Here is a 25,996-nt window from a genome sequence, read left to right as displayed (position 1 = left end):
GATCGAGCCCCGCATCGGGCTCCCTGCTTGGCGGGAAGCCTGCTTCTCCCTCTTCCACTCCCCCTGCTTGTGTTCCCTCTCTCGCCGTGTCTCTGTCAAATAAATAAAATCTTAAAAAAAAAAAAAGACATACCCAATTTGGCAAGCTTTTAACTGTATTTCCAAATCAACAAAATAGTTTGGAGTCTCCATTTCTACCAGTGGATACACATGTTGAGAAGTCCTACAGTAATCTTGTCAGTTACATGTGTGGGCACAGAAGACATAGTTCCCCAACAACTTGATACACATTGACATTACAATGTATACATTTCTAGAAGATTTCTTCTGTAAGGATGGTAAACTGTAAAAGGAATAATATACAATTATGAAGACAAATGATAGTCTCCTTAATTCAGAATTATTTTTAAAATGCAGCTCTTGACACATCAGCGGTGTGTTAAATCAATTTAATGGGTATCAGTGTTTTCAAATGAAATAAATAAAATCTATCAAAGACACTGCGTATAGTGAATAAAAGGTTTATCTCATGAATGTTTTATTTCTGGTGTGTGTGGGGAAGGGTAGCTAAATAAACTATTTTTTACTTGGATCCTGTTCAAAAAGTTTGAAAGCCACTGCCTCAAAAATTGCCTTTACAAGACAGAACATGGGAATCAGTGCTTGAGACGAAGGAAAATGTGGAAGAATCATGTTCCTTCTCATAGCCTGGCAGCTCCAGAATCACAAAGGTTATTCTAAGCAAGTCCCAACCTATTATTCTGACATCCAATTTTAACGTGTGGGTTTTTTCCTCATAGCACCAAGCAATTTTCTGACACCAGCTGGGTGTCCTACAGTTCAACTCACCTCTGACACTGTCTACCCAGAGATGGCGTCAGATTCCATAGGTTAAGGGCTCAGTCCCACAAGACTATGTCCCACTTCAGATGTCAATCACAAGTCCAGCTTGTCACCTGTGCTTCTGGCTGACTGGCTATAAATTTGAGGTCCCAGGATGCCCTCTCACTCCCACCACTCAGGTTAGATTAATTTGCTAGAACAGCTCACAGAACTCAGTAAACCATTTTTCTCTCTGGATCACTGGTTTATTGCAAAGCACATAACACAGGAATAGCAAGATAAAAGAGATGCGTAGGGCAAGGTATAGAAAGGGCACAGAACTTTTGTGCTCTCTGAACATGACTCTCTCCCCAAATCTCCACATATTCACCAACCAGGAAGCTCTCCAAACCCTGTCCTTTTGAGTTTTTATGAAGGCTTCACTATATAGGCATGATTGATTAAATCAATGGCCATTGGCAATCAATTCAACCTCCAGGCCTTCTCCCCTCCCCAGAGGTCAGTCCCAACCCTCACATCACATAGTTGGTTCTCCTGGCAACCAGCCCCTATCCTGAAATGTGGTCCAAAAGTCTCTTATTAACATAATAAAAGATACTTTTACAGTTCTTCGCACTTAGGAAATTTTAAGGCTTTTAGGAGCTCTATACTAGAAATGGGGACAAAGATCAAATACATACATACAACCACTGTGTCTCTGGAGAGGAGTGGAACATATTCCCAAGACAGCCCTTGTCTCTCTCTGTTCTACGCACTCCTGGAGTATAATGGTCTTTCAGAAGCAGCAACAAGGTTGGAAAGCTCTGAGAAAACATGGTTCGACCCGAGTGATCTGTCCAGCTTTGTGTGGAGATGCAGAGAAACCTTAGGCCATCATATGAAAACTGTATAGTGGCCGATAACAAAGGCTTCCATACATCAATAATCATAGCAAGATGGAGAGCTACAATAGAGGAAGCCAGTTATTACTGTGACACAAAAGAACATGCTGTCCATATCTCTATCAAATGGCTGTAAACCTGGCAAGTCTAAAATGTACAATAAAAAAAATCAATCTTTCTTCTCAACTGTAAGGTTCAATCTGTTAAAATGACTGTTTTCCCCCCACAGATTCACCTCATTCTCCAGTTATTAACACTGATGAGATATTGCCTACAATCTAGTCACTTTCTAGCATGATTACGTCCTACATGGACGCTGGCTGCAATGAAGGTCTCCACAAGAAACTGTCCTTTTTTAAAAGCTAAAAAAAATCAAAAGGAAGTTCACTACAACTAAATTATGTAGTCAAAACACTGTATCTTTTAGAGTTAAGGCATCTAAGAAAGGGGAAATCTTTATTCTTGGGGAATCAAATAGCTCCATCTCCAAAATAACCTCAAAGATCCAAACTTGCTAAGATACTTAAGGAGGTGATTTCTCTTTTCTTAAAAAAAAAAATTGTAGAATACAGTAAGTGTACAATCCTATTAGATGTACATAGCCAACATACTTTTATGGCCACACAGAACTTTAAATCTAACTCTTAACTTTAAATTCCCTCACAATGCCAGAAGATTCTAGAAGTATTCAAAAGAGAAAGCAGGGAAGTCTCATTCAAAATGGTATTTGATTTAAAAAAAAAAAAAAGGCAAACACCAAGTCAGCTAATAAGCAATTTCCACTTTCAATGAAGACTTGGATCACAAGTTATTAAGACAGATCAACCAGCTTAGATCCCAGTTATCAAACATGTTTATACTTAAAAATCAGTCTCAGCAAAAAGAGAGGACAAACCCATAATAATAAAAGATGGGTTTAAGAAAAGGAATTTTCATTACTAAAGAAATCCCTCTTTTGTCATGGCTGAGGCTCAGTCTATTAGCAAAAAACACCTAGTGACATTAAAATAACATGATTAAAAAGATCTTCAGGAGCTATATTTCAAGCAGTTCTTTTAGAAACCCAAAGGAATGGAAAAGAACTTGCAAAGGGCATGGGGGGGCGGTGGTGTCAGTATCTCCAGGTTCGTTTGGTTTTGTTTTTTGGATTGATCGATCCCAAAATAACCTTGGACTGCCATTCAGAGCAATACCAAGTGTCAGCTGGTTCCCTTCACTGCAACCTCTGTTAAGTAGACTCTCAGTGGCATATTAACATCCACACTAACGAGGAAGACCAACTGGTAAATTATGGATATATTTAACTCTTTGCATTGTGAAATCAATACACTAGAGAAATGATCTGAATATGATGTATTTACCTAGCATCTTGGTTACACAGCTCAGAAAGGAAGTAACTCCATGAAAAGGACATGGGCTGTGGTATCAGAAAGATGAGGTTCCAAACTCCAGCTCTACCATTTTCTGATTATGGAACTCTGGACATTACTCACCTAAACCCTAAACCTGAGTTTCCTTAGCTGTAAAGGGTAAATGGGAATATCTACTTAATAGGGCTAGGTAAGAATTAAATAAAATCACATATGTAAAGCAGAGAGTACAGTGCCTGGCCCATTATAGGTCTCAAATATTATTTACTTCAGAAATAATCATGCCTATCTCAAATCCCAGAAAGTATTTCTGATTTTCAACTCATTCACCTGCAAAGAGAAGGAACTGAAACAAAGTTCACTACAGCCACTTTCAGAAGTGATGTAACCCACTGAAGTGCTATGATTCCATGGTAATGACATACAGACATGATTACTGGCTTCTGATGGCTACATTTTCTCTTATTTTGAACCACAAATTTACAAACTGAAAGTTCTGAAACACTTAACGTGAAGAAAGCACTTTGTCATAAGTTGCCATAAAATAATTTTCGAGAGGGGTGCCTGGGTGGCTCGGTCAGTTTAGCATCCAACTCTTGATTTCGGCTCAGGTCCTGATCTCAGGGTCATGAGATCGAGCCCCACATAGGGATCCACGCTCAGTGCTGACTCTACTTAATATTCTCCCCCTTCTCTCTCTGCCCCCACCCACTCTCATGCTCTTTCTCTAAAAATCGAATAATAATTAAAATAATTTTCAAGACACTGAAAGTCTGAGGTATAGTCTGAGTCCTTTCCTAGGAAATTATCACACAAAAATGCTCACACAAGTAGGTGAGGATGTATGTACATATGTTCACAGGCGATTACTGTGATAGTCAAAAACTGGAAATAACCTCCATCATAGGTGAATGTCTGAATTATGGTATAATTCATATAAGGGCATTCTAAGCAGTCTTACTATAAGATCTAGGAAGATTTTGATTAAATATTGCTACATTAGAAAAGCTACAATATATATATAGCAGAATCCATCTTGGGGATTTTTTTAAGGTTGTGTATGTGCATATATAAATAATTGGTCCACTTTCTGTCTGCTGAGAAAAAAGATAGGAACGATATATTCAAATCAGTTTGGTGGTTACCAAACAGGAAGCAGAGATAGAGGAATGCCTTCCTTACTTCATAAAATATGAACAGAAGAAAAGTTTTTAAATAGAGGGAATATGACTAATGACTGATTTTTACTTCCTTTAATGTGTTTGAGTATTTCCCAAATTTTCTATAAGGTACCATAAATGTTTAAGACTAAGAGACTCCTTTATTATTTCACTTTTTAAAAAAGCTACTCTCAGTGAATCACGTTTTCACACATTTAGTTTTGTATTACTACAGGCTGGAAATGTGTTAAAGAGTAACTATTTAATTTCCTGAAAACAGAATCATAAATGAGGCACTTGCACAATTTAAAAAAAGTGGGAATATACTTTCTTAAATGACTAAGTTATCAGAAATCTACAGCAAACATTATATATAATGGAGAAACTTTAGAATCATTCCCACTAAAGTAACAAATAAGGATGCCCTCTATCCCTGCCTCTATTCAACATCATGCAAAAGCCAATGTGATAAGAACAAGAAGTCAATGGTTCAAGAAGTAAGATAGCAAGAAACAAGACGGGACTTGTATATGGACAGCCTGGCTGACTACATGGGAAATGCAAAAGTATCTGCAAACTATAAGAATTAATGAGAGTTCACTGAGTTTCCTGAATTCAGTGGGTTCCACTGATGACTAGAAAATATAATTGACAAAAAATCTTATGTACCATATCAACAAAACTATAAATCACCTAAGAATGAACACATTAAGGTATGTCAAAGCCTCTTATGGAAAAAAAGTTGTAACATCTTATTCAAGAATATAAAAAAACTAAATAAATGGAGTAATGTGCCATCATCAAGGACAGGAAAACTTAATATCATAAAGAAGTCAGTTGTCCCCACATCATTTGTAAATTTAATGCAAATCCAAACGAAATCCTTAAGTTCCGAGTTATTTTTTACTGTGTGTGTATTGTTTAACAAACTATTCCTAAAATTCACATGGTAGAGAAACAGCCAACAACAGCCAAGACAGTTTTAAAGAATAACAAATTGGAAGTCTTGCTTTCTCACATATTAAGACTTACTATATAACTACATAACTATATTATATAACTATAATAATTAAGAGTGGGGTATTAGTGCAATTAAAGATAATGCAGTAATAAAAAAAAATTAGGACTTCAGAAACAGACCCTTATATCATTACTAAATCCATGGGAAAAGGATAACTAATTCAATTAATGATGCTGGGGCAACTGGTTAGTCATATAGGTAAGAAAGTAAAATAAAATCCCGCTATGGACTGAGTTGTATCCTTCTAAAACTCCTACGTTGAAGCCCTAACCCTCAATATGATAGTGTGTGGAGATGGGGTCTTTGGGAGGTCATAAGATTTAGATGAAGTCATAGGGTCTCCATGATGGGATTAGTACCCCCATAAGAAGAGACACCAGAGAACTGGCACATGTTCTCCACCCCTCCATGTGAAGACACAGAGAGAAGGTGACTGCCTGCAATCCAAGGAAACAGTGCTTACCCAAAACCTACGACGCCGGCTAGCACCTTGATCTTGGACTTCTAGACTCCAGAACTGTGAGAAATTAGGTTTGTTGTTTAAACCACCCAGTCTATGATATTCTGTTATGGTAGCCCGAACTGATTAATGCATATGTCTACTTTATTAAAATATAAAAAAAATTAAAAAATCAAGTGAATTAAATAAATATGAAAATTGAGAAATTTAAAGAAAAGAAAGTAAACATATTCATAAGATCTTGGGAGAAAAGAAGGATTTCTTAAAGCAATATACCAGAAACAACAAAGGAAAGGCTGGTGATTTGGTTACTATAAAATTTACAAGTTGTATTCCACAAAAGACACCATGACTCAAGTAAAATATAAGCCATTTCTCTTTCGGCCACATGAGGATCCAGTGAGGAGTCAGGGGTCTGCGGCCTCGGAGAGAGCCCTCAACAGAGCAGACCGTGCACCAGCCAGCCTCCAGAACTGGGAGAAATCAAGTGCTATTGCTCTAAGCCGCCCACCTGCTTTGTTATAGCAGCCTGACCGGACTAAGACAGATGAGGATGGACTTTTTATTTTTTTCTTTTATCCTTTGTTCATTTTGAGTCCCTTCCATAAAACAATTCAGGATCTCGAAGATTTTCTCTGGTTTTTACCCAGAAGTGTTATAGTTGTAGCTCTTACTTTCAAGTCTATGATCCATTTTGCTTGATTTTATTAAATTGCGCAAGATAAAAAAAAATGTTTTTTAAATAGGTCATTTTAAGGTAGAAGATATTTTCACACATGTAACCAACAAAAAATTAACATCTAGCTCTGGGGGTGCCTGGCTGGCTCAGTCAATGGGCATACAACTCTTGATCTCAAGGCTGTGAGTTCAAGCCCCACATTGGGCATAGAGCTTATTTAAAAAAAAAAAAAATTAACATCTAGTTCTAGAATTCTACAACTCCTACAAATCAAAAGTGCTTGCAAGATATTTATACAGAACCTCTTTGCAGCACTTTATCAGTCAACGTGCCATACTGTTCAGTCTTTTACAACTGAGAATGTGTAAATTACATAATCAGAGTAAGTGATAAAATTATAACTTAAAACAAGCCCTGATGTCTAAGCACAAACATCACATTGCTGGCCAAACCCACAGCACCAGATATGGCTACTGCTTGTGACCTCACCATCACTGGCCAGTCACTAAACCCTCGAACCTCCCCAGCAGTCTTCCACTCTTTTCTCTTCTTCTCTAAAGTATCACAGGATTTATAGTGTGGTCACCAGAATTTGGTCCAATTCTAATAATCAATTACAATTCATGTATTGCCAGAGTTTAAAATGCCATCATTTTCGGGGGCATGATCACAGGCTAGAAATCAGTATCAGTGACAACTATGGAGTAACATGTACAACTGAAGAAACTATGCTAAAGACAAAATCCCCTAGAGAGGTAAACTCCAAAGCTACAATACAGAGAGAGAAAGAGACAGAGATTACTGCCACACTGGAAAGGTACAAACTGCATTGGAAAAAATTTTAAACTAGGAATCAGGGAACCTGAATTCTAATCTAAACCCTGCCATAAACTAGCTGTTCACTGAATAACATAATATCCCTATTCTTTAGCTTTCTCATCCTTAAAAGTAGGATGAAATGATTGTTAAAAGTTCTGGAAGCTCTAGGGCGCCTGGGTGGCTCAGTGGGTTAAGTGTCTGCCTTCGGCTCAGGTCATGATCCCAGGGTCCTGGGATCGAGTCCCACATCAGACTCCCTGCTCAATGGGGAGCCTGCTTCTCCCTCTCCTCCCTCTGCCTGCCGCTCCCCCTGCTTGTGCTCTCTCTAGCTCTGTCAAATAAGTAAAATCTTTTTTTTTTTTTTTTAAGTTCTGGAAGCTCTAAAATTCAATGTATAAACCCTTTTCTATAGATGGGGAAAATGTGGTACAGTGAACTGGAAATAATTTGGACTAAACAGGTAATACATATCAGCACCTCAGTTTCCTTTTAACAAGCTCAAAAAAACATTAAGGCACTTATGACCTCTTCAAAATCAAATAATACCGACTATTTCAACAAAACAACTTTGTCTTATTTTTCCTCTTATCAATCAACCTTTCAGTTCCTCCCTATGTTCTGACTTGCAAATACAATGCTGCAAGTCAGTGATTGGTAGAACAGCTCATCCCCAGTGCTCAGTGTCCCAAGGTAAACTTCAGTCTGGAAGGGACGCACCTGGAGTGGTGAGGGAGGAAGGCAACACCCACCCAGCCAGATCAGCCAATCAACCCTGGCGATCAGTGGGGTGACAGATGTCACAGCCAGATGGTCCTTACATCCTTTCTACAATTTATTCTACAGAATATTAGCCCTGCAAGATGCTCTAAGAAAAAAGAATACCACAAATGTTTCAGAAATGCTGCCTGTTGTACCTCATTCCTGAGTAATTCACAATGAACATGCAAATAAATTTTTTTGTGTGATTTTAGGAAGTCTTTTTATTATGTTCAGTTAGCCAACATATAGCACATCATTAGTTTCTGATGTAATGTTTAACAATTCATTAGTTGTGTATATAAATATTAAAGGCTCTGAGAAGCCCTAAAGCAATCTGATTTATATCGTTTATTCTAGGGTTTCTCAACGCAGGTAACTACAAAACTATTTCTTCACAGAATATCTACTAACACTGTATAAAACTCATGCTCCAAGGAAGCCACTTTGGAATGTTCTTGCTTAAACATAATATTTAATTCACACACTACTAAACTGAAACCGAGTTATGTTGTTTGCTTTGTTTTTTGCCTCTGACATTCTATATCACTCAGAGAATCATTTACTAAGTTCTAAATGCTAAATTAATTTTCCAACATCCAACTGTTCAAAATTAAACAGTAAGCCTCTCCCTCTGACACAGGCACCTGAAACCTACCAATCAAAGAAAATGATCAAGTGAGACAGAAATCATCACCAGCTCTCTGGTCCAAGTACATAAATCACTATTACCCTGTCAGAATGTATCTTACATCCACTCCTGTCCAGTTGTTTTAGTTTTAGTTTTAGTCACTGCACAGTTTACATTAAAAAAAAAAAAACAACTTTCAAACGAAAGGTAACTAAAGTACAGCCAAAGTGAGAATAATTTAAATCACCAGAAGGGAGATTTAAAAACTGAAAATGGACAAGTCTTAAGTCATTCCGTACAAAAGAAGAAAATCCAAACCCATTAAAAAATATAACAAGATAAAACTTTCCTTGGCATTCTTATTGAAAATATAAATCATCGTTTGAATTAAGATTGACTTAGATTCACACAAGATGGGGCAATACTTGCAAAAAGTAGACAACTTTGTTAGCCATCTATACACTTCAGTTTTGCAACATTTGCCCTCTTGACAGTAAGTGTTCTTCCTTCTAGCCGTGTCAAAAGAGAACAAAGAAACAGCCTACCCTAAATCACCATCATCAAAAACACTTGGTCCTAGGAGACTAGCTAACAAAATGGTGTTTTTATCAAGTAGTCTTCCAAATCCATTCTAGGAATTTTGAGACACAAATCATTATGGCATTTGAAGACTTACTGTCAGATCTTGAGAAAAATCACAATAAAAATACTGAACCTGTCTTCACGAAATAAACTCAGTTACATCCACTTACAGCTATCACTAGATACAGGAGGGCACTCTTTATTAGCTCCCAAAATCAAGTTCCATGATTATTTAATTATGAGATCACATTTTTTTAAAGATTTTATTTATTTATTTGACAGAGAGAGACACAGCGAGAGAGGGAACACAAGCAGGGGGAGCGGGAGAAGGAGAAGCAGGCCCCCCGCCAGGCAGGAAGCCTGATGGCGGGACTCGATCCCAAGACCCTGGGATCACGACCTGAGCCGAAGGCAGACACTTAACGACTGAGCCACCCAGGCGCCCGAGATCACATTTTTCATTACATTAATGCATATTCTTCTTGCTGTCAGATTCACATTTACCATCCTCCTTCAAGCTCCCTTTCAAAATGTATCACTTTCAGGAAGTCTTCACTCCCTTACTAAATGCCTATGGTACTAAGTGTTTCAAGATCAAGTTGTAGGGGGGCCTGGGTGGTTCAGACCCTTAAGCATCTGCCTTCAGCTCCGGTTCCCCTCCCCCCACCCCCACATCAGGCTCCCTGCTCAACGGGAAGCCTGTTTCTCCCTTCCCCCCACCCCACCCACTTGTACTTTCTCTCTCTCTCTCTCTCTCAAATAAATAAAGTTCTACACTTTGTAACATGCTGCTTTGGGAAGATGGTTATCTTCACGTATGTGCATGAATTCTTCTCAACTGCATCATCCTGAAGACTCCTTTTATAGTTCAGGGCTTCTCAAATGCTTCCACCAAAGGATTCTCTTTGTCAGAGGATCTACCACAAAATCAAAATTTACTTGAAGTCTTCTGTTTTCCCTTTAAAATTCACTCAAGATGTAAGATTCAGCACCGTAGTGCATTTGTTTTAACATAAAAATATTTAGTGTTGGCGAGGATGTGGAGAAATTGGAACCCCTGTGCTCTGTTGGTGGGATTGTAAAATGTTTTGACTGCTATGGAAAATGGTATAGAGGTTCCCCAAAAAATTAAAAATAGAACTACCATCTGATCCAGCAATCCCACTGCTGGGTGTATATCCAAAAGAACTGAAAGCAGAATCTTGAAGAAATATTTGCATGCCCATGTTCATGAGAAATGAATGGATATATAAAATGTGATGTATACACACAATGGAATATTAGTCCCTCTTAAAAAGGAAGGAAATCTGTCACATGTTGTGTGGATGAACCATGAGGACGTTAAGTGAAATAAGCCAGCCACCAAAAGACAAATACTGTACGATCCTTCTTATATGAGTATCAGGGTAGTCAGGTTCACAGAAACAGAAGGAAGAATTGTGGTTACCAGGGGCTGGAGAAAGGGGGAAAAGGAAAGTATTTTTTTAATGAGTATAAAGTTTCAGATGGGCAAGACAAAAAAGTTCTAGAGATCTGTTTCATCACAATATAAATACATTTAACACTACTCAACTACACACTTGAAAATGTTAAGATGGTAACTTCCATGTTGTGTGTTTTTACCACAATTTTTAAAAAAATGTTTTTAATCACTTGATTTGTCCCAAATCTGCAAGTAAAAATTGGTGTTACCATATTTACTCAACACACACAGGCATGTACTGAATGAAGTTGCCTCAAAGTCCCATGCAGCTCTGAACGTGGCTCCCAGAACCAAACCTTCTACTTCTCTCACATCCTCTGCTCATTTCAACAGTTGTCAAGCAAACTGAACTGTGGTGACTTCAAGGGAGTATCAAGATTAATTAAGCCATGATCCCTGCCCCCATGCAGATCAGAGAAACTGCCTGCACTTAGTTCAGTGCTGGGAACCTATCATCTATGCAGTGAAATGACCACTTCTGCAATTCTCCTCAATTACCTGCTAAACTGTAGAGAAAGAGTGGGGATTTTTCTAGACCGCAGTTTCTCTGGACAGAGTTCCTGTAAGAGTAAGCACAGAGAACAATACTCACATGAGGGACAGAAGTCAATGTAAATTTAAAAACATTCAATTAGCCAAAGGTCCTTTTGTTAAAAGAGAAAAAACTTGAAGTAAAAATGGTAGAAATACCCTTCCACTAAAGCAAATATATAGATAATGCTTAAGGTGCTTATTAGCATAGCAGGAATGGACTCTCCATAGCAACAGGAGCGAGCCAAAGCTGTCCAGTGAAATAAAAATATGCAACCCAGTAAGATAGAAAATTCATGGCTGAGGTAACTATAAAGAAATTTATTAGTACAAATTTTAACATTTTATCCACCAGACCAGTTGAGTTCCATTTTGGGTAATGTCTCGGAATGAGAGCACACGGAGTTGCCCCCTCAACAGTAATAATTCGTATTTTTTTTTTTTTAGCGTCTCTCTGTTTATTCGCTCACAATAATACACAGCCCCTGGATGGGGAGGGAGCAAGAGGGGCTATGATGGGGTGGGGTGGGAGGGGAGGAGGCGCCCACTTCCCTGGTCCCTCTCCCCTCTGTGCTTAAGGGGGAAAGGGAGGGAGGGGGCTCCCCCCTACCCCCCAGAATGTAAACAGCAGCAGATGAACAAAAATAAAAATACAAAAGGCCGGAGTAAGGTTCCAGGCGTCCCCCCACCCCTGGGGTCTTCCCTGTCACCAGTGGAGGTCCCCTCGCGGCCCCATCCACCAAAGCTGCCTCAGTCCTAGGGGCTGCCTGGTGCTGGCCACACCCCCGGGGGGCAGAGTCCAGGGCTCAGAACTGCTGGGCCAGCAGCTCACACAGGTGACGGGAGACGGGCTCCATGCTGGTGCGCAGGGTCAGCCAGTACATCTGAGCCTGGGCATTGGGCTCCAGCAGGAGCAGACAGCCCACCTGCAGGGCTTTAGTCTGGATGATTCCAGCCCCCACAAAGTTCTCAGGGTTGGGGTCCACATTGTCCAGAAGAGCAGAGCCAAACCCCAGGAGTTTTGCCTTAGTGACTTCTGCATCCATGGGGTGGCTGGCTTTGAAGATTTTCTGCATCTCCTGTTAGGGGAGGCTCAGCTGCTTCCAGCGCTGGAAGAAATCCTGGGCCGCCATCTCCGTGGGCTGGAAGAACTTGTTGATGGTCACCGGGAGCTTCAGGGTGAGGGACTGGGGGGCGCCCCCGTACCAGAAGTGCACAGACAGGAGCAGGGGTGTCAGGAAGTCCTGCAGACACTCGATGTTGAGCACCTGCTGCACCTGCGCCCCGCCGTCCACCTGTGCGGCCATGAACTTGGTCTGCACTGCCAGCTGAGTCTGAAGGTCTCCAGGGTGGACGACAGTGGGTGAGAAGTTCTGGAACTGCACGGACATCTTGTTGCCATAGAAGAGATACATGCGGCCCAAGTTTTGCCAGAACTCCGACTTGACTGCAATCTGCAACAGCTGGTTCTCAAACAGGACCCCATTATTCTTGCACACGAACTTATTCAACAGCTCATCGGCTTCTGGGATGGGCGGCCGGATGTCCTCAGGACCTGGGCTGAGGAAGGCCTCCTCGGGAGTGGGCCCCAGGCTGGGCTGGGCAGCCAGGCCGTCAGAGAAAACATCCACCAGGAGGTTCCCTGCACCTGAGGTCGCTGGGGATGCAGCTGGGGGAGGGGCTGCCCGCAGCCCCAGGAGGCTGGTAGAGGGCGAGGGCGTCGACACAGTGCTAGGGGTCGGCTCCATGGCCCCATTGATGTCATTGCTGCTGGGGTCCCTCCGGCCATCATCCAGGGCGCTGCCAGCCCCAGGCCCCTTCTTGCGTTTCAGCTTGGCCAGGATGGACGACTCTCGCTCCAAGAAGGGCGGCATCTCCTCCAGCACCGTGCCAGGACATCCGTGCTGGCCACTGAGCTGAGCGTGAGGTACTCGACCACATGCTGCTACAGCTCCACGTCAGCATTGCACAGCTGGGAGCCGGCCCGCAGCACGCCCTAGATGGTGGCCTTGGTCTCTGGGAAGAGGCTGATGAATTTGATGTAGGTGGAGAGCAGCAGGGCCCAGGTGGCCACGCTGCACAGGTGGAACTTGGAGTGCAACAGAGAGAACTGTCCCGGAGGGCTGGAGCAGGGGTCCCCAGCAATCAGATTCCCAAACTCCCCGAGGATGTAGCCGCCGACCTTCACCATGTTCTCATGGCAGGTGGGGGCCTGGAGTGCCTCAAAGATGGTCCTGGCAGCATAGCCCTGGACATCATCACGGTTAGTAACGATCTACAGCACACGGTACCACACCTCCTCACTCACGTAGTCACCCGCAATGCAGATGAGGTTGAAAATGGTGTCCACATACCAGCTATAGTCTACTGCGTACTTCTCGGCCAGGATGGCCACCTTCTGGACAATCTCTTCACGGATGGCACAGTCAGCCGTCTCCAGGTACTGAAGCATTTCTGACACGATCTGCTTGGTGTTGTTCCAATCACACATGGCATAGAGGAGGTCAGTGGCCCACTGTCACACACTGACATCCCACTCCATCTTGAGGGCATTGATGACAGTGTCGATGTGGGTCTCTCCCACGAGGTCGTGGGAGAACTCGGAGCTGGCCAGCGTGTGCATGCTCTCCAGGGCCAGGTAGCACAGGTTGGTCTCCTGGTGCTGCAGGAACTGGCCCAGCTGGTTACAGGCCCGCACCAGGAGGTTGGGCTCACTGTCCTAGTAGATGATGAGGCTGATGGTCTCGAAGAGGATGGCATTCTTGGCGTTGGAGTGCTGGACCTTCTTGGACTTGGGGGGCTTCTGGGCCTTATTGAGCACGGTCTCCAGACACTCCATCAGCCACCCCTTCACAGCAGCATCCTCTGGTGGTGGGTAGCACTGTAACAGTCGCAGGAGTTTCACCGAGAGCCAGGGTGCCAGGACGAAGTAGTAGGTGTAGTCCTGGAGGTTGGTGGAGGCCGAGGAGACAATCCAGCTCCAGTGTGGCGAGACACAGCCAGGGAGATGCACGTCTTGAAGTCGTCCGGGTTCTTCTTGCAGAGACAGGTGATAAGACTGACAGCGGCCGTGACCACACCCACGTGCTGGTCGTTGAGCAGGTGCACCACCCGGGGCCGTCCACTCGCCCATGGGCACTAAGTCGGGTGAGGCCTTGTACAGCCATAGTAGGCACAGGGCCGCGCTCTGTTTCACGCTGTCCATGCTGTCCCCAGCCACCAGGATGCGTGGGATGTCAGCAGCAAAGGCCTCGCCCATCTCACGGCTGCCCACATTGGCGATGCAGTGGAGGGCCAGGCACATGAAGGTCGGGTTGCAGCTGGCCAGGTTGTTCTTGATGGCATTGCTGATGAGCCGGATCAGCTCGGAGTTTGAGTTCACCAGAACCGAGATGAAGAGGTAACCTATCTGCTTCTCCATGTACTTGTTGGAGCTGAGCAGGTTCACGGCCTCCATGTGCCCAAAGTCAATGTCATGGCCAAGCAGGAAGATGAACAGCAGTTTACACACATATTTTTTCTTACTGTAGCCATCCAAGGCTTTGTCCCCTTTGAACTTAGAGCGGATATTGGCTAGTTCCTTGTTGATTCTCTTAATCTCTGCCTCTTTACAGCTCCGGATGTCGGAGATGAACACCACGAGCCCCCGCATCCCATCGCCCTTGGAGATGGCCGGCATGATGGCAGTGGTGTCGGCCCCAGGCCTGGCCGGGCAGGGCACAGCGCGGCAGGGGCTGGCAGGCGGGGAGGGGGAGGAAAGGACCCCAAGCAGCGCGGAGGAGCCAAGCCGGCCAGGGGGGAGGGCGGGCTGGCGGGCCTCATGTTATTTTCTAATAGGTCTTTTTGTATACTGCAGCATCAATTTTGACATAAATCCTAGTACTTCGCCTCTGGGTACAACCACAAGAGACACTTAGTCTATAAGAACAAGCTTACTTTCCTTAATAATGGCATATTGGTGGTTATGTTACCACAGAAACAGCTTTACCTCCAAGGGAAACTGATAAAGTGGGAATTATGGGAAAAGCTGCTTTTCTCCATCCTCAGTGTCTCCTCTTAGGCCTTCATCATTTCTGGATTACAGCAAAGCCTCCTGCCCGCTCTCCCTTCCTCCAGTCTTGCACACCTCACACCCATCCATCCTAGCTGGCACTCAAGAGTTAATCTTTCTAAATTCCAAAACTTACCGTGGCACTCTCCTGCTCAAAACCTTCCATGGTTCCCAAAGCCTTCAGGATCTCTGACATGGCATAGGAGCCTCTTTATAATTTAGTCCCTGCAGGACACATTTTTCAAAAATCTTTATTTTTAAATAATTTCAAACTTAGAGAAATGTTGTAAGAACAGTAAGAAGAACTCCTCTTTTCATCTGAATTCACCACCTCCTAACCCTAGGACACAACCTCAGTGAGAGCAGGAACTGTATATTTCATTCATATATGCCTGGCACAGAGGTGACACTCAATAAATTTTTGGAAGAAATTAACCTATAAGTGGATTTGTAGGAATTAACAAAGGGCCCACTTTCTGGTTAAACAGAGTAGGTTGAATGCAAATGTTACCTCTGCTCCCTCCTGAACTCTCACTAAAATAACTGTTAAAGACATTTTTTTAAGTATGAGTCCATACGGACAAAGAGAAGAGATGACAGCAGCCAAATGGGGGGAAGGGGAGGGCCGGGGAGGGGGGATGGGAGAGCTGACCCGGCAGCCCTGGGAATATGAACCTTAGAGGGGCAGCCCAGAAGAAAGGCACAGGAATGAGGCACAGGTATCTCTGAAGAGGGGGTGCAGGGAGGGCTGCAAAAAGAAAAGATGCTGAACAAATCTCAGACTCCCTAGATCTGCTGCCCAGCGCAACACTCTCACATAATGGACCCTCCCTCCAACACCAGCAAAATTTCTCTGACTTCTCCAGAGAAATTAATTCAACTGGTAGCAGGCAGCTACTCTGTACCAGGCTCTGTCCTAGAGTCCCAAAAATCTGAGGAAAAAAGGCTAAGGCCCGCCCCCATGGAGCCCCCATTCTAATGGGGGGGGCAATGAGCAAGTGCATTAGTGACAGATCAGATGTGATGACTGGTATGGAGCAAGGGCAGAGGACAGGAATGCAGTATGGTTCTTGCTACAGAGCAGAAATCTAGGAGAAGGGGGGAATAGGGGAAAAGAGAGGGAAAGGGGGAAAGAGGCAGGGGGAGAAAGAAAGAGAGAGGAAGGAAGGAAGGAAGGAAGGAAGGAAGGAAGGAAGGAAGGAAGGGAGGAAGGGAGGGAGGGAGGGAGGGAGGGAGGGAGGAAGGAAGAGAGGGAGGGAGGGAGGGAGGGAGGGAGGGAGGGAGGAAGGAGCCATGCAGACATCCAGGGACAGAACATTCCAGACTGATACAGGTGGATGCACAGGCCCTGAGGTGGAAGCAAAATCCAAGCATGAACAGCACAGTAGCTGACATGGTGAGGCAGGTGAAGGGGGTGGGGGTGGAGGTCCAATATGTAAGGAGGAGCCAGATTAATAGAAGGAACCATCAAAGCAACAATTCCCCTACCTACTGACCACACATTGTAATTACCTGGAGAACTTAAAAAGAACAACAACAACAACAAAAACTTCTAGGAGCCTTCCCTGAGTTTCTGATCTGAATTTTCATTGGTATGGGGTGTGGCTAGTTGTGAGCAGTTTTGAAATCTCCAAAGGTGGTCCTAATGTGCAGATGAGGTTAGAACCATGGAATTGGAAGAACTCTGGACTCAGGGATGCTACACATAGCTGGGAAATGAAGTGCAGGGGCTCCACTGAAAACAGGAAGATTAGGTGACAAACTCAAGATCCAGACTCCCAACCCCTCCAGTCTCTTTTTCCAACTAACACCAAGAAACCACAGACCAAAAATACTGGCAGTCAGATTCATATGCATCAGCCGGAGACTGGCACAGGCAAAAAGCAAACAATAAATGCTCCCAGTGTGAGGCAGAGGAAAGCCTAACAGCTGGCGTGCTCCAAGTGCTTTAATTTCTTGAAAACTGAGAGGTACGCCCCAACTAAGGGGCAGGAAAAGTAAAAAAAAAAAAAAACCATCATGAAAGGTTAAGAGAAAAAGACAAATAAAACAGAAATATCTGGATGGGTAGATGCATTTGGGGACTGTGAAATTAAGTAATTTAACCATTAAGTATAATCACTTAGACTCCCTTGGAAATAATCATTTGGAACAAAAATGATAGCTATGTTAGGTCTGTGATGGATGGCAAATATTGCAATAATGAGCTTCCACTAGCTAGAAAATCCATGAACAATTCCACCCATTTTAAAAGGTTTTTCATTTTCAAGAACGACAAAAAAATTTTTGCAACTTTATGTGTCAACATACTCAAGTATATACACAATTAGATATTAACATAAGAGACCACATGCTATTTCTGAACATATCCAGTATGCTTATGAGAGTATCAAATAATGTCTCTTAATTGCATCTATCAGCTGTCTTAGTTGTTGTGCAAACTGATAGAATCAACAAAGTACAGTTTTTGAAGACTGTTTAAATATGACAATTCAACTCAATTCATTTCAACAAATATTTTTGATGTTCTACTATATGCCAAGTCTCCCGCGAGGGGCTGGACCTCAAAGATGAAAGGCTCTGCTTCTGCCCTCAAGGAGTTCAAAAGTTGTAAGGGGACAAACACCCAAACCAGCCATGACCACCACTGTGAGAACATGCGCCCAAGGTAGAGAGACAGCACAAAGAAAAGACTGACCACACTGGGGCATCCGGGAAAGTTTCAGAAAGGAAATGAGGATTAGTGAGTTTTTAAGGAAAAGGGAAAAGTTGATTAGGGGAATAATCAGATAAAACAACTGGTGGAAGGGTAGAGAGCATGGTATGTTCCAAAAACTGTAAGTAGTCTGCTATCATTAAAAGCAGAGTGAGTGAACTTGGGACAGAGGAGGCAAGAGACTTTGGCCAACGCCAGACCTGAAGAAGTCCCGTGTGGCATTCCTGTCTTCAGCCCCAAACCTTCCTGAAGGCCCCCAGGCTGGAGGGAGACGAATACCATTTAGCCTCCCGGGTTCCGCTTGCTTCATAGCATTCCATAAACAATTTAACAATTAATACTTTGACCATGTCAATCTAATACTTTGCAGCTGTTATTCTCTGAACCAAAAAGTAAATAAAGACTAAGCAAGCCTTCAAAATCCCTTCAATAGTTCCTCTTTCCTCCTCAAAGGGTCTCTCATCTCACTATTCACGAGCCCCCCCTCTTCCAATCTAGCATACCTGTCCCCTTGAAGGCAGAAGCCATTTTGCCCAAATGGCTCCACAGATCTAGGAAACAAACTTCCTTCCCAATCATCTACCTGAATAAACACAAATTCTCAAATAGAAACTCTGCATCCATCTTCTTCAGCATGTTTTCGCTACATAACCTCAATAATTCCATAACTCCTAGGCAGTATCTAACCCACTCTTCCTGAACTCGCCTGCTCATACTGAATGTAACAGTGGACACTTGTTGAGAATTACACTACTGATTTTATGTCTATTGTGTCTCCAGTTTGCAGTGAGCATAACATTGTTCTCTAGGGTTCCAGAAGAACAAAGAGTGGAGATTCAAACAAAACAAAATGACCTATAGCATTATTTATATTCTATATCCTCTCCTACTTTCTCTCAGACTCAGACCTATAGACTATTATCCCTTTTTTCTTTCATTTCAACCTCATCTTTTAAAATTCCTTCTCAACCCACCAAGCTCAACTCTCCTCTACTTTAAGAAGGTTTAAATATCCTGCAATCCGTGCACACCCTTTCCATGGATTTGCTCCTCCCTCAAACTCTGCCTCTTCTCCAGCAAACTTTTTTTTAAAAGATTTTATTTATTTGAGAGAAAGAGAGAGAGAGAGAGAGAGAGCAGGCGGAAGAGCAGAGGGAGAGGGTGTGCTGAGCACAGAGCCCAACACAGGGCTCGATCCCACAACCCCGAATAAATCACCACCTGAGCCGAAACCAAGAGTCAGATGCTCAGCTGACAGAGCCACTGTCAGTGGTGCCCCTCTCCAACAAACTTCTTAAAACAAGCTGCCCTACACTCCCTCCATTTTCTTCTTGCTCATTCCTCAAACCACGCCCCCCCCCACTCTGGATTCTGCACTCTTCGCTCCACTAGAACCACCCTCACTACAGTGGCTCTTAAAATGCCAAAACTACTGGCACTTCACAGTTTTCTTCCCTACTCATTGATCACTTCCTACTTTAAACCTTTGCCTTCTTCCTTTCCACAACAAACCCTTTTCTAGTCTCCACCCTTCCCTGCCCCCAACAACCCCTCTGCACATCACTTAAATACTGACTCCTAGGAGTACCTCTCTGGGCAGGTTTTCTGGAGCAGAATACTCACTACTTCTTTTATTCTCCTCCACTTTCTAGGTACCTCTATCAGGTGTTGGTCACATAAGTGTATATCCATCCACTCCACTAGCCCGAAAGCTCCTCAAAGGCAGGAACCAAGTCTTGTTCCTCTTTGTGCCCCCACCAACCTCCCCTTGCTCTTAGCACAGTGCCCCAAACACACAGTGTTGTCCAACAGATGTTCCTAGAATGAACAATAAATCAGTAACCAAAAGTTATAACCAAAAGTTATCATAAATTATCTGTATTACAAATACATACACATGCAATATTAAGATAATTCTGTGTATATTTCCTACAAATGAAATTTAGTTTACATGTTTAACCAAATAATAAAAATTATAGTTTTTATAGTTTGTTATAGTTACCCTTACAGCATCCAGTTCATCCAGTCTCAAAAGCTATAAAAAAAAAAAAAAAATTACAAGGTGCTCCTTTAGCTAAAGGAGCCAGGGTGACCTCAAAAGCTAAATCCACTTCATGCTATATGACAAGCATCTCTAGCCTCCATAACGGTATTAAGGAAAATTTTATTATTTGGCTACTCCCAGATAAGAGGGAAAAGTTACCTACCTACACACCTACCCAGTTAGGGTCACCCCAGAAAAAAAACAAGCAAGCAAGTAAGGTAGAAAAAAATGAATTTGAGGGTTATTTCCTAAGTTCTAGGACCATGTCTGTTAGTAAAGTATCACAAATTCAATGAATATAAGATTATGAGAAGAAACTATTTAGGAAAGATCATGATAGCACAGGAGGACAGTCTGAGAGTTAGACTTCAGAGTTAAAAAAAAAAGATGCATCTTAAAAAAGAAATGCATCTTCACTGAGAAGGATGCTTCTATCCTTCAGAGAAATCACTCTCAATCTATAAAACTTGATAAAACCAATGCCAAATGGTAATTTCCTAAATACCTGCCACACACAATTCACTATTCTTCATTCAAGTAAGCACAGCTCTGGAGCTCAAAAACCCATTCAATTTCAACTGCAAGATCTGTAGATCACCCAGGGTTTATGTGTCTGTAACAAAAGATGTATGTTAGAACCAAACTCTCTCTATCTCACCCAGCTTTTGAAATAAGAGTCTGTATCAAGGTGGCTACAGAGATAACAGCAGCTCATGAACAAGGGGGACAGAAAGATTAATATCTTCATTGAGAAAAATAAGTCAGTTGTTTTCCACATCAAAACAAGAAAAAGTTCAGGTGCCTGGGTGGCTCAATCGGTTAAGCCTTCACTCGGTTTTGGCTCAGGTCATGATCTCAGGGTCCTGAGATGGAGCCCAGCATCGGGCTCTGTGCTCAGGGAGCAGTCGGCTTGGGGTTGTCTCCCTCCCTCTTCTGCCCCTCCCCTCACCCATGCTTGCGCTGGATTGCTGGCTTGCGCTCTCTCTCTCTCAAATTAATAAGTAAATAAATAAAATCTTAAAAAAAAGAAAAGTTCACTCTAGGTTTCTGGGAGTACAGGGAGCTGGAAAGAGGCAAAGTACCAAGATGACACAATATACCTTGCAACCTATTTCCTGACCTATTAGAGGACTCCTAAATGTATCCTACGTCCCCTCTCTACAGATGCTTACCTGTAATTGGCAGCCCTGCAGTACTTGCTGATTAGAGAGAAATTAGAAATTAAGTCTCATTCACCGCAATTTCAGCATTCTGAGTCAGACTCAACGCATTCAATGGCAAAAAATTACAATGAATCTCTGAAGAGATAGGAAATTGCATAAATGATGAAATAGTATTAACTCTTAAAAAAAAAAAGGCTCCAGAACAGCATAAACGGAACAATCCAGCTTAAACATGCATTAGGTTTTTGTAGAACAATTCAACCTTACCTAATTTTCTCAAATGGTTGAACTAGATGTAAAAATGACACTGTCCCACTGGGGAAAACAGCACAGACAAAAATCTGTCAATCAACCAATAACTACATCTGAGTGCCTAACATGGAACTTTAGGAAGAAAGGTAGACACACGTGTGCGCGTGCACACACACACACACACACACACACACACACACACACACGAACACCAAGTTTGACATGACCCTTATCCACATGGAGCTAAAAAAAGGAAACAAAGCAAAACAAAACACTTCAAGGACACACATTGATTCCCAGTTATTAGTAAACAAGACTTCTCCATCTACTTAATTTAGTCTCACACACTCAACTCTGGAGATGAAGGACACCTGAATTATCAGTGTCAACATTTCTCAGTCATTGGGTTTTCGATTGGACAGTGACTACTTGTCCAAGAATCCAATATAAAATGATATTGTTAATTTTCAGATACCACAGAAGATACTTATTTATCACAGTATTTTTTGAAAAGATTTTATTTATTTGAGAGAGAGAGAGAGAGTCAGCATGAGCAGGGGGAGGGGCAGAGGCAGAGGGGGAAGCAGACTCCCCGCTGAGCAGGGAGCCTGATGCAGGACTCCACCCCAGGACCCCAAGACCATGACCGAGCCAAAGGCAGACCCTCAACCATGCTCAACCGACTAAGCCACCCAGGTGCCCCCTACAGTAATTTTTTTTTTTTTTAAACAGCACCTTCAGTCTCGCCTATCAGAAAATCCTACAGGATCTATGCTGATCAGCATTAGAAGTACTCTGTTCATCTTTTTGCTTTGTTAGTTTGCCTTCCTTAGTGACTGAGAGGGACTATTGAAATATACTTTGGCATAGAATTAGTTTGTTGTTTTTTTTTTTTAATTCTAGATAGCAATCAAATTGTGAGAAGGAAAATGTAAATGAAGGTAACTTTTTGGTTTGAGCATATAATTACATTCTTTGTTAGGAATGTAAGCAGACAAGAACCTCATTAAATATTTGGTGCCCTCTTTGCTCCTAATACTTATCAAATCTGAAGGCATAATCCACAATGTACAATGCTTAAAACCACAGAGTGCTGCAGAGAATGATAACACCCCAGACCAAAAGGTATCTCAAATAGTTATCTGAGCTAACCTTCTGCCTCGGATGCTAAAGTAGTCATGAAAAGTGATAGCAACATCATTTTAAAGAGCATCATGAATTCCAGTTTTCTGAGAGTCAAATGAGCAATGAACTAGGAATGATAAAAGAAGGATAAGAAATATGAGGGGAGGGAAGAGAATGGAAATTAAAAATAAAAGCACCATTCTATTCAATTACACATATTACTTGCTTTTTCAAAATCAAGCACTAGTGGTTCATCTGTCTCCCAATCAGTAACTATGCTAGGTATTGCTTGGCAATCAAAGAAACAGGGGTCACCAGCTGCTACTGTCCTAAACATTTAAGGATGTAACGGAACTCACCGTAAGAGAATCTAAGAATGGCAATAAGCAACTAAAATAGTAAGAGATGTACTTCATTTATTCAGCATCTTCAAATACAAAGTATTCTCTAAAAATTAAATTTGAAGGGCACTGGCTGGCTCAGTCGGTTAAGCTTCTGCCTTCTGCTCCGATAAGCTTGGGATCCTAGGACCGAGCCCCCTGTCAGGCTCCCTGCTCAGCTGGGGGGTCTGCTTCTCCTGCTCTCCGTGCCCTTCCCCCCTACTTGTACATGTTCCCTCTCTTTCTCCCTCAAATAAAATCTTTACAACAAAAATTAAAATTAAATTTGAGATAACTTTAGAATAACCGATCTTTAAATTGTCATTTATTGAATATGCTACATTTAATTTAAAATGCTATTTTCATGTTGGGCACAGGTCTGTGGTGACCCTGATCAGTCATCATCAAGTGGCACTCTGGGGTCCGGATACCTGTGGGCTGCTTGCCACCACAGTAAAGCGCATTTCCAGTTACTGCTTCCATGTGTCTAGTTCCCGGACACTGGTTTGGTGCCATCGCTCCTCATTGTCCTCACCAGGCTTGCTGGCCCCTACTCTTCCCTGCCCTCTTCGAATTTGCCGACCTTTTCAGGCTCCCTCTCCAGCTCCTGCCATTCCCTCGACTCGAACACCCTTCAACGCCACGCAGTCTCCCCTTTGCCAACACAGTTATCTCACCAAACTTTCTGATCTGTCCGTCTGATAGCTGAAAATAACTTCTTTCGGTTTCATTTGCATTTCCTTATAATGAGTGGGTTGAGCATCTTCTCGCAAGTTTAGGAGCCATTTGCATTTTGTTCTCTGTGAACAGGCTGCTCCTAGCCTTGGCCCATTTTCAATAAGGTTGTTAAAACTCATTATATATACTGACAATTAGTTTTCTGTAATAGGAGTTACAGTCCTCTCCACCAGCCCCACCCCGTGTGCTTGGTCATTTGTCTTTTGTCTTTGGTTACCGTGTTTGCCAGGTAAAAATTCTTAATTTTATGTAACCAAATTGAACCATCTTGTCTTTTACAGTTTCTGGGGTTTGTGAAATATTTAGAAAGATCTTCCCCCTTCTGACGTTAGAAAACAATCTGGCGTGATTTGTTCTAATGCTTTTATGGGTTTTTTAATTTTACACTAAAATTTTGGCTCACAAAGACTCTATTCTGTTACACAGTATGAGGTTTGAATCCCACTTTTTTCCCCAGATTGTGACTCCATGTGTGCTAACATCACGACGAGCAAATCCATCTTTCTCCCAATGATTTGAAATGCTTCGGAGTTCTTTCCTTATGTCATGATCCCCTGGTGCTTAGGATTTCTGGCATAATGACATTCAGATAAACTAGAGTTAGAGTGATTGAGACTTAAGGCTTTGCTTTACACCTTCTGCAAGGACGAAATTTACTTTCTCTTTAAGCTCCTCAGGGCCGGTACTGGACTTATGTGACTAGCCAACAATAAGTGCTTAATGAATGTTCTCTGAATGAATACTAACCCACATTGTTAAAGATCAAGCATAGATTGAAGATCTCTTAGTGTTTAGAGAAGAGTTGCATCACTGTTGATTAACTCTGTGTATGTCCGAACAGTTTTGCCAAACTTCCCTGTTCACCCTAGCCCTTTCTTCTTCAACAAAAGTCCTTCAGTCTAGTCAATATCTAGCAACCTCACAAGAGTCGATGAACACTTAATCACAATTCAACTAGTTACATTACAACCAGTATGGAAAATGATTTGGCAGTTTCTTAGAAAACTGCACATAAATCTACCCGATGACCCAGCATTTCTATTCCTAGGTATTTACCCAAGAGAAATGAAAACAAGTGACCACAAAAAGACTTGCACGTAAGTGTTCATAGAAGTTTTTTTCATAATCGCCCCAAATTATAACTAAACTAGTATCTGTGGACTGAAGAACTGAAGAACAAATTGTGCTATATTCGTATGATAAAAAAACTCATCAGCAATAAAAAGGAATAGGCTATACATGCAACAACATGGCTAAATCTCAAAATCATTACATTATGGGGAAAAAGTCAGACATAAGAGAAGACACACCGCATAATCCTACTTGTAGGCCTTTCAAGAACAGGCAAACTAATCATGGTGACAGAAATCAAGCCATGGTTCCCTGAGGTGGGGAGAAAAGAGGAGAAAAGGCCTTTCTGGAGCCATGGGGATGTTTGATAGCCACCATCTTCAAGGTGCTGGCCCTCCACCAGCAGCACCTGGGCATTGTTACAAACATAAATTCTCAAGTTCCAGTCCCAGACCTACAGAATCTGAAACTCTGGGGGTGGGCACAGCTTCCTACGCTCAGCAAGCCAGCCTGGTGTTCCTGACGCATGCTCACAGGTTGAGCATCACTATTCTATTTGTTTGGGGTGGTGACAACACAGGTGCATACAATGGTCAAGGCTCATCAACATGTTGGCTCAGGATCGGAGCATTTTATAAGTAAATTATAGCTCAATTTTTAAAAATTCAGATATAATTCTTTCAATATTATCTTTAACTCTCCCCAAAATAATAATAAAAGATTAATAAATATTATCCTTTTTTTAAAAGATTTTACTTATTTATTTGACACAGAGAGAGAGACAGCGAGAGAGGGAACACAAGCAGGGGGAGTGGGAGAGGGAGAAGCAGGCCTCCCGCGGAGCAGGGAGCCCGATACAGGGCTCGAACCCAGGACCCTGGGATCATGACCTGAGCCGAAGACAGACGCTTAACGACTGAGCCACCCAGGCATCCCAATAAATATTATCCTTAACCCAAATGCCTCTCCTCCTCCTGTTTTCCCCCTTGATAAATGGCAAAATAATCCACCTAGGAGCTTGAATGGGAAAGCTCCCTCTTCCACTCCTTTGCTCCATGCAGTCAATCCCCTCCTTGTCCGATTCAGTCTCTACACTGCCAGAGCTATTTCTATCAGCTCGATGTCTTCTTGCTGCTTTTATCTATCTCAAGCATAAAGTCTATGCTCCCTAGCAGGGCACCAAAAACCTTGGCAACCTGGTCTCAGCCCAATGCATCCAATCTGATCTCAAGCCCCTTGG

The 25,996-nt window shown here is 42.5% G+C and overlaps 1 protein-coding gene and 1 pseudogene across 1 annotated transcript in view; both read right to left on the bottom strand.

The window, feature by feature from the left end:
* AVEN (apoptosis and caspase activation inhibitor) overlaps positions 1-25,996 on the bottom strand; it is a 173,588-nt gene that overhangs the window by 80,295 nt on the left and 67,297 nt on the right. The gene's annotated exons all lie outside the window — the stretch shown is intronic.
* LOC114221418 (AP-2 complex subunit alpha-1 pseudogene) lies at positions 11,899-14,895 on the bottom strand (annotated as a pseudogene).

This window comes from Eumetopias jubatus, unplaced genomic scaffold, assembly GCF_037043125.1.
Source record: "Eumetopias jubatus isolate StellerSeaLion01/CBP00866 unplaced genomic scaffold, mEumJub1_p1.0 scaffold_7, whole genome shotgun sequence".
NCBI lineage: Eukaryota > Metazoa > Chordata > Mammalia > Carnivora > Otariidae > Eumetopias > Eumetopias jubatus.
Note: the sequence above shows the minus strand (reverse complement) of the source record. Positions and strands in the feature narration are given on the sequence as shown.